We start from the raw sequence: 12,253 nt of genomic DNA, 5'->3' as shown, positions 1-12,253 counted from the left end.
GTAGTCAACACCGGCAACTCCTGCGGCGCACCTGAAGCCAAGCTGTATTGACTCCGTCTTTCCCTTGGACCCTTCAGCTGCGAAGAGAGGGGGGGTCTGCTGCTTGGGCAACAGCAGACCCTCCGTATCACCCTGCCCAGGCTCTGTAGCTTCAGCTTCACTGGAAAGGACACTCCAGCGTCATCGCAAGATGATGATTCAACACGGGAGGAGACAGATACCGTGTCACTCCCGAGTCGGACTGCACAACCATTCTCAGCGGTGCAGAAAGACTCTTAAGAAGTTACACCATCGTCTCTCGAGACGGACGGCTGCCGACGACGACTGCATACTTCTCATGTAATGAGGTTCTCAACCAGTCTCCTTCTGAAAGTATCCAGGAAACTATGGCTCTTTTTATGCCACATGAGGACTGAAGAAACCTTAGGATCACTGCCTTTATATACTGAGCAGTTCAGCAGGCATTTCTAACATATCTTATGGGTGGAGCCACAGCCAAAAGGTGGTCTCTCTGAGGTGATTTGAAACGCTCTCATTTGTTACACAAGAAAGTGAGGAACAAGCCCCAACATAATGGGGTTCAAACTTGTCTGGTTATGTCAGACACCCATTTCTGACATGGGTAACTGTATTCCATCTGCCTGGCAAAAATCACTGGTCCAAGGAGTTTGGTTGTCCCATTAAGGTATTGGAATTTTTGGCTGTGTATCAATTGGGATATCATAAATAAGAAGTTGCCTTGGCTGGGTGGCATGGTTGGTTGGAGTATTGTCCCATATACCAAAAGATCACAGATTCAATCCACAGTCAGGGCACATACCTAGGTTGTGAGTTTGATCCCCAGTCAGGGGGTATATGGTAGGCAATCGATTGATATTACTCTTTCACATCAATGTTTCTCTCTCCCCCTTCTCTCTCTAAAATCAATAAACACATCCTTGGAGGAGGATTAAAAAACAAAAATATGAAGTTTAATTCCTCCCTCTCTCTCTCTCTCAGGTTGCTAACTTATAACCTATTTCCATCATGGTAAAATAGTTTCCTTTTAATAGGACAAAAATGAGATAAATATGCCAATTTAAGCCAAGATTAGGGATAATCAAAATGATAGACCAAAGCTATTGCTAGGAATACTGAGACATAAACTTCTTGTATTACTCATTTTTGCTTCTCAATCACCTTACCCTGTCTTGTCCCTGACTCTTCAAGGCAGTTTTTATTATAATTATATAAATTATATACATATACATTTATATATTAATGATTTAATATGATTGATAATTATTATATCAATTATTTTAATAATTCTAATTATAAAATAATAATAATGTAATTAACAATATTTTCATATGTGTGTGTGTATATATACACACATATATATAAAGAAAGAGAGGATTAATGGGAGAAACTAAATTCTTGCTCTTGCTCTTGCTCTTGTAGTTGGTTTCAAGATTATAATTGACCTTTTACCATATTTCTCATCTACAACCCATTCTAGAATTGCCTTACCTCCTAGTGTTTCAACTAGTCTTGGTTGCTTGTCCAGGATAACCCAGACCTTCATGCTTGAGAGTTCTGATATACTATTAGGCTATGATTATTTCAATTTCCCATTTACAGTTATTGTTAAGCAAAAATCACTATAATTGTCCTAATAAATTCTACATATTCCAGACATGCTCCTCGCTGCCCCATTATTGTCTCATTTCAATTCACCCACACCTCATTGGGTTGTGGAGGACACGATGACACTTTGGGCCATCTGATATCAATGCAGTTGTATGCCATTGATCCACTATAAGAGCCTTTTAATTGACCTCCATTTTTTACTATCTTTTCTCATATACATCCTCTGATATAAATGTCATCTTAGATTATATATCCAGTAGTCCCTGAAACTGCTGAATTCTGTGGAATCCTTTTGAGGAAGAATTGGAGAAATCACTACTGCATGATTTCTGTGCCATTATAGGGTTGTTTCTAAAGGACAGCCAGAGACACTTTCAACTGTTAGGTTCTGAGTCTGAGAACAGTCAGATACCTAAAAACCAGGTAAAGAATTGTGACTTTTCTAGTAAGGCAGTCAATAGTATCTTCTATTCATCAGCTATTGATCTTGTTTTAGTTAAATAAGTCAACCAATACTCTTGCTGACTGCCTGTCTCTTTGGTGGAAACAACAAGGGCTATTTGCCACTGCTACAGATAGATCTTGTGGATTAGAGACTGTCATTCTGACATTACTGCCTGTTGTGGCAATTATGTCTCCTTTGCCTCTGTTAATAGTAGCCACATGGTCTAACCCCATTTGAATCCTTATCCTATATGCTGAAACTAAGTAGACCAGCTCATAGCAGAAGTTCCTACTTGGGCTTGCAGACGGCAGCCACCACGGAAGTTCTTGATTTTGCTGTCACCCCCTCGCTGACATATTCCTTAGTGCTTCTGGGAAGGGAGTCTTCTCTAGGCTTCCTGAGTAACTTAGTCGGCTGGTTCTCTTGTCTTGCATAATAAATGCATTCTAACTTTCTTATCTCTGAGCTTCTTGACCCCTTCCTCTATATTCTGCAGAGAAGTTCTGGCATCTTCATCTCATATACTATAGATCATCTTTTTGTTGCTGTTGTTTTTGTTTTTCCCAAAGCTTCTAAAAGTAATTGCAAAACTGTTATTATTATTTCCAGGGGCTTACCAGGACACTAAAATTTGAGTTGCAGAAGGATGCCCTTATAACAATAAACTCTCTTTTATGCAGCTTGATATCCTGCCCCCACTACATGTTTAGCATCCTCTAGATTCATCCTCAAGTATTTTCTTTAGGTTCTGATGCAGTTTTTCAATGAACGATGGAGTATTTTTCAGGCAGGCCAAGCTATAACTTGACTCTAGTTATTGATCTATAAATGAGAAGGTCTCTCTTTAGGAGGACAAGCAATAGCTTTAAGATCTCTTTTTACTTATTTATTTATTTATTTTGGTTTTTCAATTACAGTTGTCCCATTTTTTCCCCCATTGCTCTCCCCCATCCAACACACCCCTTTCCCAAAATCATATCCCGCCCCGTTGTCCATGTCCATGAGTCATTTATAGACCTTCCTTGACTAAACCCTTTCCTCACTTATCCCTCTTCTCTCCCTCCCCCCTATTGACTGCTATTCTGCTCTTTGTCCTATTTAGTTCGTTTGTTTATGTTGTTCTTTAGTTTCTTGTATTAGGTGATATCATATGGTATTTTGCTTTCTTTGCCTGGATTATTTCACTAAGCATAATTCTCTCTAGTTCTATCCATGTTGTTGCAAATGGCAGGAGTTCCTTCTTTCTTTCGGCTACATAGTATTCCATTGTGTAAATGTACCAGTATTTTTATTCACTCATCTACAGATGGACACTAAGGCTGTTTCCAGCACTTAGCTATTGTAAACAGTGCTGCCATGAACATAGGGATGCATCAGTTCTTTTGAATTAGGGTTTTAGAATTTTTTGGGTATAATTCTAGCAGTGGAAACTCTGGTTCAAAAGGCAGTTCCATTTTTAGTTTTTTGAGGTAATTTCATACTGCTTTCCATAGTGGCTGCACCAGTCTGCATTCCCACCAACAGTGCAGTAGGATTCCCGTTTCTCTACATCCTCACCAGCACTTGTTGTTTGTTGATTTGTTGATGATGGCCATTCTGACAGGTGTAAAGTGGTATCTCATTGTGGTTCTTATTTGCATCTCTCTGATGGCTAATGATGTTGAGCATTTTTTTCATGTGTCTATGGAACTTCTGTAAGTCCTCATCAGAGAATTGTTTGTTCAGGTCCTTTGCTCATTTTTAAATTGGGTTGTCTGTTTTCTTGAGGCTGAGTTGTATAAACTCTTTATATATTTTGGAGATCAGTCTTCTGTCTGTGATGTCATTGGCAATTATGTTTTCCCATATGGTTGGTTTTCTTTTCATCTTGATGATGTTTACTTTTGCTGAGAAGAAACTCTAGTTTCATGTAGTCTCATTTGTTTATTTTTTCCTCTATTCCTCTTGCTTTCAGAGATGTATCCGTGAAGATATTGTTATGTGGGATATCTGACATTTTCCTGCCTATGTTTTCCTCTAGGGCTTCTATGGTGTCATGGCTTACATTTAAGTCTTTGATCCATCTTGAGTTTATTCTCATGTGTGGTGTAAGTGGGTGGTCTAGTTTCATTTTTTTGCAAGTCCCTGTCCAGTTCTCCCAACACCATTTGTTAAAGAGGTTCTTCTCACTTCATTTTATGTTCCTTCCTCCTTTATCAAATATTAGTTGACCATGGAGGCATGGGTTTACTTCTGGACTCTCTATTCTGTTCCACTGATCTATATGTCTGTTCTTATGACAGTACCAGACTGTTTTGATCACAGTGGCTTTGTAGTATTACTTGATGTCTGGTATTGTGATTCCTCCTGCTGTGTTCTTCTGTCTCAAGATTGCTTTTGCTATTAGGGGTCTTCTTTGGTTCCATAAGAATTTTTGGAGTATTTGTTCTAGGTCTGTGAAATATGTCATTGGTGTTTTAATAGGGATTGCATTGAATCTGTAAATTGCTTTGGGTAGTATGGCCATTTAAATGATGTTGCTTCTTCCCATCCAAGAACATGGTATTTGCTTCCATTTATTTGTATCTTCCTTAATTTTTTTCTTCAATGTTATTTAATTTTCAGTGTACAGGTCTTTTATCTCTTTGGTTAAGTTTACTCCTAGGTACTTTATTATTTTTTGTTGTTGCTATAGTAAATGGTATTTTCTTTTTTGTCTCTGTCTCTGATATTTTATTGTTGGTGTACAGAAATACCTTAGGTGTCTGTATATTTATTTTGTACTTTGCTATTTGACAAAATTTGCTTATTATATCAAGTAGTTTTTGAGTGGAGTCCATAGGGTTTTCCATGTATATTATCATGTCATCTGCATATAATGATAGTTTTACTTCTTCTTTCCCAATTTGGATGCCTTTTATTTCTTTTTCTTGTCTGATTGCTGTGGCTAGGACTTCCAACACTAGGTTGAGTAGGAGTGGAGAGAGTAAACAGCCTTGTCCTGTTCCTGATTTCAGGGGAAATGCTTTCAATTTTGTCCATTGAGTATGGTGTTGGCTTCAGGCTTCTCATATATAGCCTTAATTATGTTAAGGTATGCTCCCTCTATTCACTTTTTGCTGAGTGTTTTCATCATAAATGGGTGTTGTACTTTATCAAATGCTTTTTCTGCATCTATTGATATGATCATGTGATTTTTGTCTTTCATTCTGTTTAGGTGATGTATTATATTTAGTGATTTGCGAATATTGAACCATCCTTGCATCCCTGGGATGAATCCCACTTGATCGTGGTGTATGTTCTTTTTGATGTATTGCTGGATCCTGTTTGCCAAAATTTTGTTGAGGATTTTAGCATCTATCTTCATCAGTGATATTGGCTTGTAGTTTCTTTCTTTGTTGTGTCTTGACCTGGTTTTGGGAATAGGATAATACTGGCTTCATAGAAGGAGTTTGACAATTTTCCCTCTTCTTGGATTTTTTTGAATAATTTGAGGAGGGTAAGAGAGTTAGTTCTTCCCTAAATGTTTTGTAAAGTTCGCCTGTGAAGCCATCTGGTCCAGGGTTTTTGTGTGCTATGAGATTTTGGATTACTGTTTCAATTTCCTTCTTTGTTATTGGTCCGTTGAGACTTTCTACTTCTTCTTGATTCAGTTTTGGAAGGTTATATGTTTCTAGAAATTTATCCATTTCTTCTAGGTTGTCAAATTTCTTGCAATACAGTTTTTGTAGTAATTTCTTACAATCGTTTGTATTTCTGTGGTATGAGTCATGATTTCTCCTCTTTCATTTCTGATTTTGTTTATTTGGGTCTTCGCTTTTTTTTTTTTTTTTTTTTTTTTTTTCTTGATGAGCCTGGCTAGGGGCTTGTCGATTTTGTTTATTTTTTCGAAGAACCAGCTCCTAGTTTCGTTGATATTTTGGATTGTTTGTTTTGTCTCTATGTCATTTAATTCTGCTCTGATCTTGATGATTTCCTTTCCTCTTCTTGCCCTAGGCTTTGTTTGTTGTTGCTGTTCTAGTTCTTGTAGCTTTAGGGTTAGGTTTTTTATTTGAGATTCTCCTATCCTTTTCAGTTATGCCTTTATTGCTATGAACTTCCCTCTTAAGACTGCTTTTGCTGTGTCCCATAGGTTTTGGGCTGTTGTGTGTTCATTATCATTAGTTTCTAAAAATTTCTTGATTTCCTCTTTGATGTCATTGTTAACTCATTCATTATTTAATAGCGTGTTATTCATTCTCCTTGAGTTTGGGTGCCTTTGATTTTTTTCTCTGATGTTGATTTTTAGTATCAAGGCATTGTGGTCTGAAAAGATGCTTGATATGATTTCAATTTTCTTGAATTTGTTGAGGCTTATTTTGTGTCCTATCATGTGGTCTATCTTTGAAAATGTCCCATGTGCCTTTGAAAAGAATGTAAAGTTTGCTTCTTTGGGGTGAAAAGTTCTGTATATATCAGTTATGTCCATGTGGTTTAGTGTGTTATTCAATGCCTACATATCCTTAGTGTTTCTTTGCTTCGAAGATCTGTCTATTGTTGATAATGGAGTGTTGAAGTCCCCTACTATGAGTGTGTTGTTGTTAATATCCTTCTTGTGATCTTCTAGTATTTTCTTTATGTATTTGGGTGCTCCTATGTTGGGTGCATATATGTTTATCAGTGTTATATCTTCTTGATGGATTGTTTCTTTAAGTATTATGAAATGTCCTTCTTTGTTTCTTTTTATTGCCCTTGCTTTGAAATCTGTTTTGTCTGATATGAGGACTCCTACCCCAGCTTTTTTTTCAGGTCTGTTTGCTTGGAATATTTTTTTATATCCCTTTACTTTCAGTTTATGTAAATCTTTTGTTTTGAGGTGTGTTTCTTGTAGACAGCAAATATGTGGGTCCTGTTTTCTTATCAATTCCATTACCCTATGTCTTTTAATTGAAGCATTTAATCCATTTACATTTGAAGTTATTATTGACATGTGTTTATTCATTTTCCTTTTTACCTGTGTTCCACTCTTCTTTTTTTCTTCTTTTTTCTTAAAACATTTTCTTTAGCATCTCTTGGAATGCTGGTTTGGTGGAGATGTATTTTTAGTCTTCCGTTGTCTGAAAAACTCCTTATTTCACCTTCCATTTTGAATGAGAGACTTGCTGGGTAGAGTATTCTTGGTTGTAGGCCTTTGTTTTTCATTGCTTGAAATATTTTTGACCATTCCCTTCTGGCTTGTAGTGTTTCTGTTGAGAAATTGGTCAATAGCCTTATAAGACTTCCCTTGTATGTTATTTGTCATTTTTCTCTTGCTGCTTTCAGGATTCTCTCTTTGTCTTTGAATGTTGCCATTTTAATTATGATGTGCCTTGGAGTGGATTTTTTTGCGTTCCTCTTCATTGGAACTCTCTGTGCTTCCTGAACTTGCATTACCTTTTCTCTCATGAGGTTGGGAAAATTTTCTGTCATTATTTCTCCTATCAGCTTTTCTATTCCTTGTTTCTCTTCTCCCTCTTTAACTTCAATGACTTTGATGTTGTTTTGCCTTATGCTATCTTGTAATTCCCTTACATCTTCTTCATACTTTTTCAATCTTTTTCATTTTGTTTTATTGTGTGGGAATTTTTTCTACATTATCTTCTAGTTTACTAATCCGATCCTCTGCTTTGTTTAGTCTGCTTTTGATTGATTCTACTCTGTTTTTCAGTTCAGAGTTTGAATTCTTCATTTCTTCCTGGTTCTTATTAATAGTTTCTATGTCCTTTTTTATGCTGGTGTAGTTCTCTGCAAGTTCCCTGTAATTTTCTTGGAGCTGTTGGTAACTTTCTTGGAGGTTGTCATAGTTGTTTTTGAGGTTGTCGAGTATATTGAGCTTCTTCTCCACCATTGCTTTGAATTCCGTGTGTGACATTTGGGCTATGTCTATTCCATCTACCTCTATTTCTGGGAATTCCTCTTTTTTTTCATTGAGAGGTTGTTTCTGCATCTTACCATGTTAAATTCTTCTTGTTTATGTTTGTTTTTTGGGTTTGTCTGCTTTGACTTCCCACCTTTCTGGTATGAGATTCTTTATAAGAGATCTGGGGGTTTCAGTGGTGCAGTCTCTTTGATATCCTGAGCCTGATGTTCTCGCGGTACCCTTTATTTCATTTGTTTATGCTGTCTGGTTATATTTCAGATGCTCTTTGGTAGGATCTTCCTTCTGGGTAGTTGATTGAGAGTCACTCTATCCACTTTGTCTTGAGTTCTTTTGTGGAGATGCTGTTAAAAACATAAACACACAGCCCAGGCAGGAGACACACACCCTCAAAAATATCCCCCACCCTCTATCCCGCTATCATCAGCCAACGAGCCAGTATTAATATAAATGTAGAGAAATTAGAGCTTTTATACTATAGGAAGAATAGATAAGAGTTGTTTTTAGGGAGGAAAAATATGATTTTTGAGAGAGGTGATGATAGATTAATAATAGTTGAGATTATGCAAGATAGTAGGTAATATTTACATTGTATGTTAATAACACCCTGGCTAGTTTGGCTCAGTGGATTGAGAGTCGGCCTGCGAGCTAAGTGTCGCTGGTTCGATCTTCCAGTCAGGGCACATCAGAGAAGGAAAACTCTGACTCCAAAAAACCTCCGCTGCCTTGTGGCATACGGAGGAAAAGGGGAAAGGCTAAGGGCGTAAACCCCGACAGAAAATCCGGAGCCGGAGTCCCTAAGGCGGTTTGACGTTGTAGTCAACACCGGCAACTCCTGCGGCGCACCTGAAGCCAAGCTGTATTGACTCCGTCTTTCCCTTGGACCCTTCAGCTGCGAAGAGAGGGGGGGGTCTGCTGCATGGGCAACAGCAGACCCTCCATATCACCCTGCCCAGGCTCTGTAGCTTCAGCTTCACTGAAGAGGACACTCCAGCGTCATCGCAAGATGTCGATTCAACACGGGAGGAGACAGATACCGTGTCACTCCTGAGTTGGACTGCACAGTCATTCTTGGCGGTGCAGATAGACTCTTAAGAAGCTACACCATCGTCTCTCGAGACGGACGGCTGCCGACGACGATGGATGTTAATAACAATAGAAGAAAAGGAGGGAAGAATGCAGAATATAGTAAGAAAGTGGGACTGTATAGTATTCAATTTATATAGTAGTTATATTCTATTTATTTAGAGTGAAAGGGAGGCTAACTAGACACACAAACAAACAAAAATTAAAGAGGAAGGATGAGAAGAAGAGATTGTATGAAACAAATTAGAGATATAGGTATTTTGCTTTTAAGGAAAGAAAATAAAGTAAAAATTATACTTAAATTTAAATTTAGAATTAAAAGTAAGAAATTAAAAAATTTTAAAGTAAATTAAAATACAAATAAAAAAACTAAGATAGAAATAGAAATTTAAAAAGTATATAAAAGGAATGTTTTTACTCAGTTCAGCCTTTGTGTGTCATCTTCTTTTTCTGTGTCCACAGCTGGTCTAATGAGGTGGGCCAGAGGTTCCTGTTCCTTGCAGCAGTGGTATGCGCCTGTGGTGGTCGGCATGGCGCATTCCTTTGGCGCCTGTTGGAGCTGGCTGAGGTGCTTTTGCACACGCGCCCTTGCACATGCAAGGCAGTCCGAGAGCTAGCCTCAGGCCTGCCAAGCCACACTCCGGGCATAGGTCTCTTGCCTCCTAGGGTGGGACCTCGGACACTTGTGCACAGTGGAAGTGAGCGTCTATGAGTCGCTGCTGCCCACTGTTCCTGCGCTGCAGCTGCCTGCCATTCCTGCACCTGCCTGGGCCGGCACGAGCAGAGCCTGAGCAAGTGGTCTGCCCTCCGACCTGATGCCCACTGGAGCTGACCAGGGGTGTCTGTGCATGGTCTTCTGCATGTCCAGCGGGCCCTCCCTGCACCCATTGGGGCACTGATCTTATGTCTTTTGGGGTGTGTCCGAGGGGCACCTGGACGCGCAGCCCCACGCACCTGGGCCAGTGAATGAGGGCACTTCCCTATGCACACCCACGAGACCCGTGAGGAGGGTTGGGGAGTGGGCGAGCGCACTTCTGCGCCTGCGCTCCTCAAGAATGTCCTATCACCCCCAAACTTTCCTCCCCTCTCCACAGTTCACAAGAGAAAAATATAAAGGAAAATTACGTTCTCACATGCACAGCAGTATGCTGTTTCTTATCTTTCAGCGCCAATGTCACCTGGTCGAGTCCTGTCTCTGCCAGTGGGCAGAGATCTGCTCTCCTCCCAATTTCTCTCTGGGGAAGCCTGTGGTCACCAAAAAGCCTTTGTGTACTTCCAGCTGCAGCTCAGGTAGGCACCCCAGCCAGAAATCCTGTCTCATCCCTTTTTCCTCTGCTATCCTCACTAAACAGGTTGTTCCCAGATGGTTTTTCTCTAATCCAGCAGTGCCAAGGCTTGACTCCTGCCAGTGTCCAGCTGCTCACTGAGATGTTCTGTCTGCAATTAGTCCAAAACTACAGACGGGTCTCGGGAGCCTGAAAGCGCAGCCTCCCCTCACTCCTCCACCACCTTCCAATCTCCTAAGTTCTCTATTAATAAAGTATGTTCATGGTCTCCAGGCAAGAAAAGTTTCTATGCTCTCTCAAGAAAATTGAACCACTTCTGCTGAAGAATTTGGGGGCTTAAGGTTCTCAAGAACATCTATTCAGATATCCTCATCTCAGATCTCAGATTTTACCTCTTTCCATCAGAGTCTTGACTTTAGCATAGGAGACTTGCTTGGACTATGAATATGCATTCTTTGTAACCCAACTACTCTCAGAATCAGATATTAAGCTCAAACACTAGGGTTGATTTTCAGTATAGTCTTTCCTTGGTTTATAAGAGATGAGGATCTCTTTAAACTCTGTCATGAATCCTTATTGCTTTAAAGAAATGCCCTGGGTTGTATAATCTGAGCCTAATGTTTTCTTTCTCTGGGTAACTAATGACACTTAACATTAATCTTAACATTAATCAAAAAGTTTTTCTTCAGATCTCTCAAGTGCTGAAAATATTAGGTAAATTGATGTACCCCCTATCACCCAATTTATCAAAAGTAATTTTGATGTGACTACACACCAATAATTATTTCTACCTTCACTTACCACCATAAATGGTATCATTGCTGCCAATTGTCTCGAAAGTGGTCATTTTCAAGATGTGATTTTAAAAATCTTTTTGGAATCACATTTAATACCAATTTTCTTAGTTTGGATATTCCCAGGTGTGATTTCTCAGAGAAATATTTGAGTCAAGTATTTTACTGAAGATATACTTTGAGGATATACTAGTGAGAGAGTAAGGAAGTGATGTGGGAAAGATAAGAATACCAAGAAGGATTTGTTATCAAACACATTCCCTCTATGAGTTGGGAAATGAAGCTTGAGCCCAGTGGGACCAATGTAGAAGTACATTTCGGAGATATCTCTACTAAGGAAGAAGTTTCAGTATTTCTTCTCCAAATCCAGAAAGTCATTGCCTTAGAAGTATTCCTAAGGGGTATTAATTTTCCATCATATAACTCTGCTGTGGAGGTTGCCAAAGCAGGCACTAAAGCCAAAGAAGCAAATAAGTGGAGGTACTGGCAGTTGGAAGTCAGGCTGACATGCACCAAAGTGGTAAGGATGAGCTGGTAAAAGAAGGGCACCAAGAAAAACTACTACAGATGTAGTCAGTAACTTTTATGTGTTCATTCAATTTGTTAATAAAGAAATTCTTATTAATTGACCACAGTAAGTTTTTTTAAAAAGTATGGCAAACCACTCTAGATATCTAAACAATAAACCAAGGTATTAAATAACATTCTTTGTCTATGGCTGTTTATGTAAGAATTGATTCTACTAAATGTAACTTTATTCATTCTATTTTCATTCTTTTTTTCTGCAATGATCTCTTCGGAAATTGCTAATGTCCAGACTGACTATCTTAAGTATTTTCCTAATTTATAATTATAGTAATTATGTAAAAAATAAAAATTGAATTTATCATGACTTCTAAAATAATTTTTCCTCATTACTTCTATGTGGTCATAATTAATTTGAACATTTAAAGTTCTGTGATCATATATGGTGTCTGTCCAGAAAGTATCCATCCATGTATTATGAAAAAGATGCATTTATTAAAGACGTTACAAGACACAAGAAACATCATACACAGGACAATGACACCTCAGTCTCCTTCAAAGTAAGCACCTTGGAACCTCACACAGTTGTCCCAATTGCCATCAGCTGCCCTGT

Source organism: Furipterus horrens, unplaced genomic scaffold, assembly GCF_987537825.1.
Source record: "Furipterus horrens unplaced genomic scaffold, mFurHor1.1.pri manual_scaffold_6, whole genome shotgun sequence".
NCBI classification, from domain to species: Eukaryota; Metazoa; Chordata; class Mammalia; order Chiroptera; family Furipteridae; genus Furipterus; species Furipterus horrens.
The sequence above is the reverse complement of the archived record's forward strand: the minus strand, read 5'-3'. Positions refer to the sequence as shown.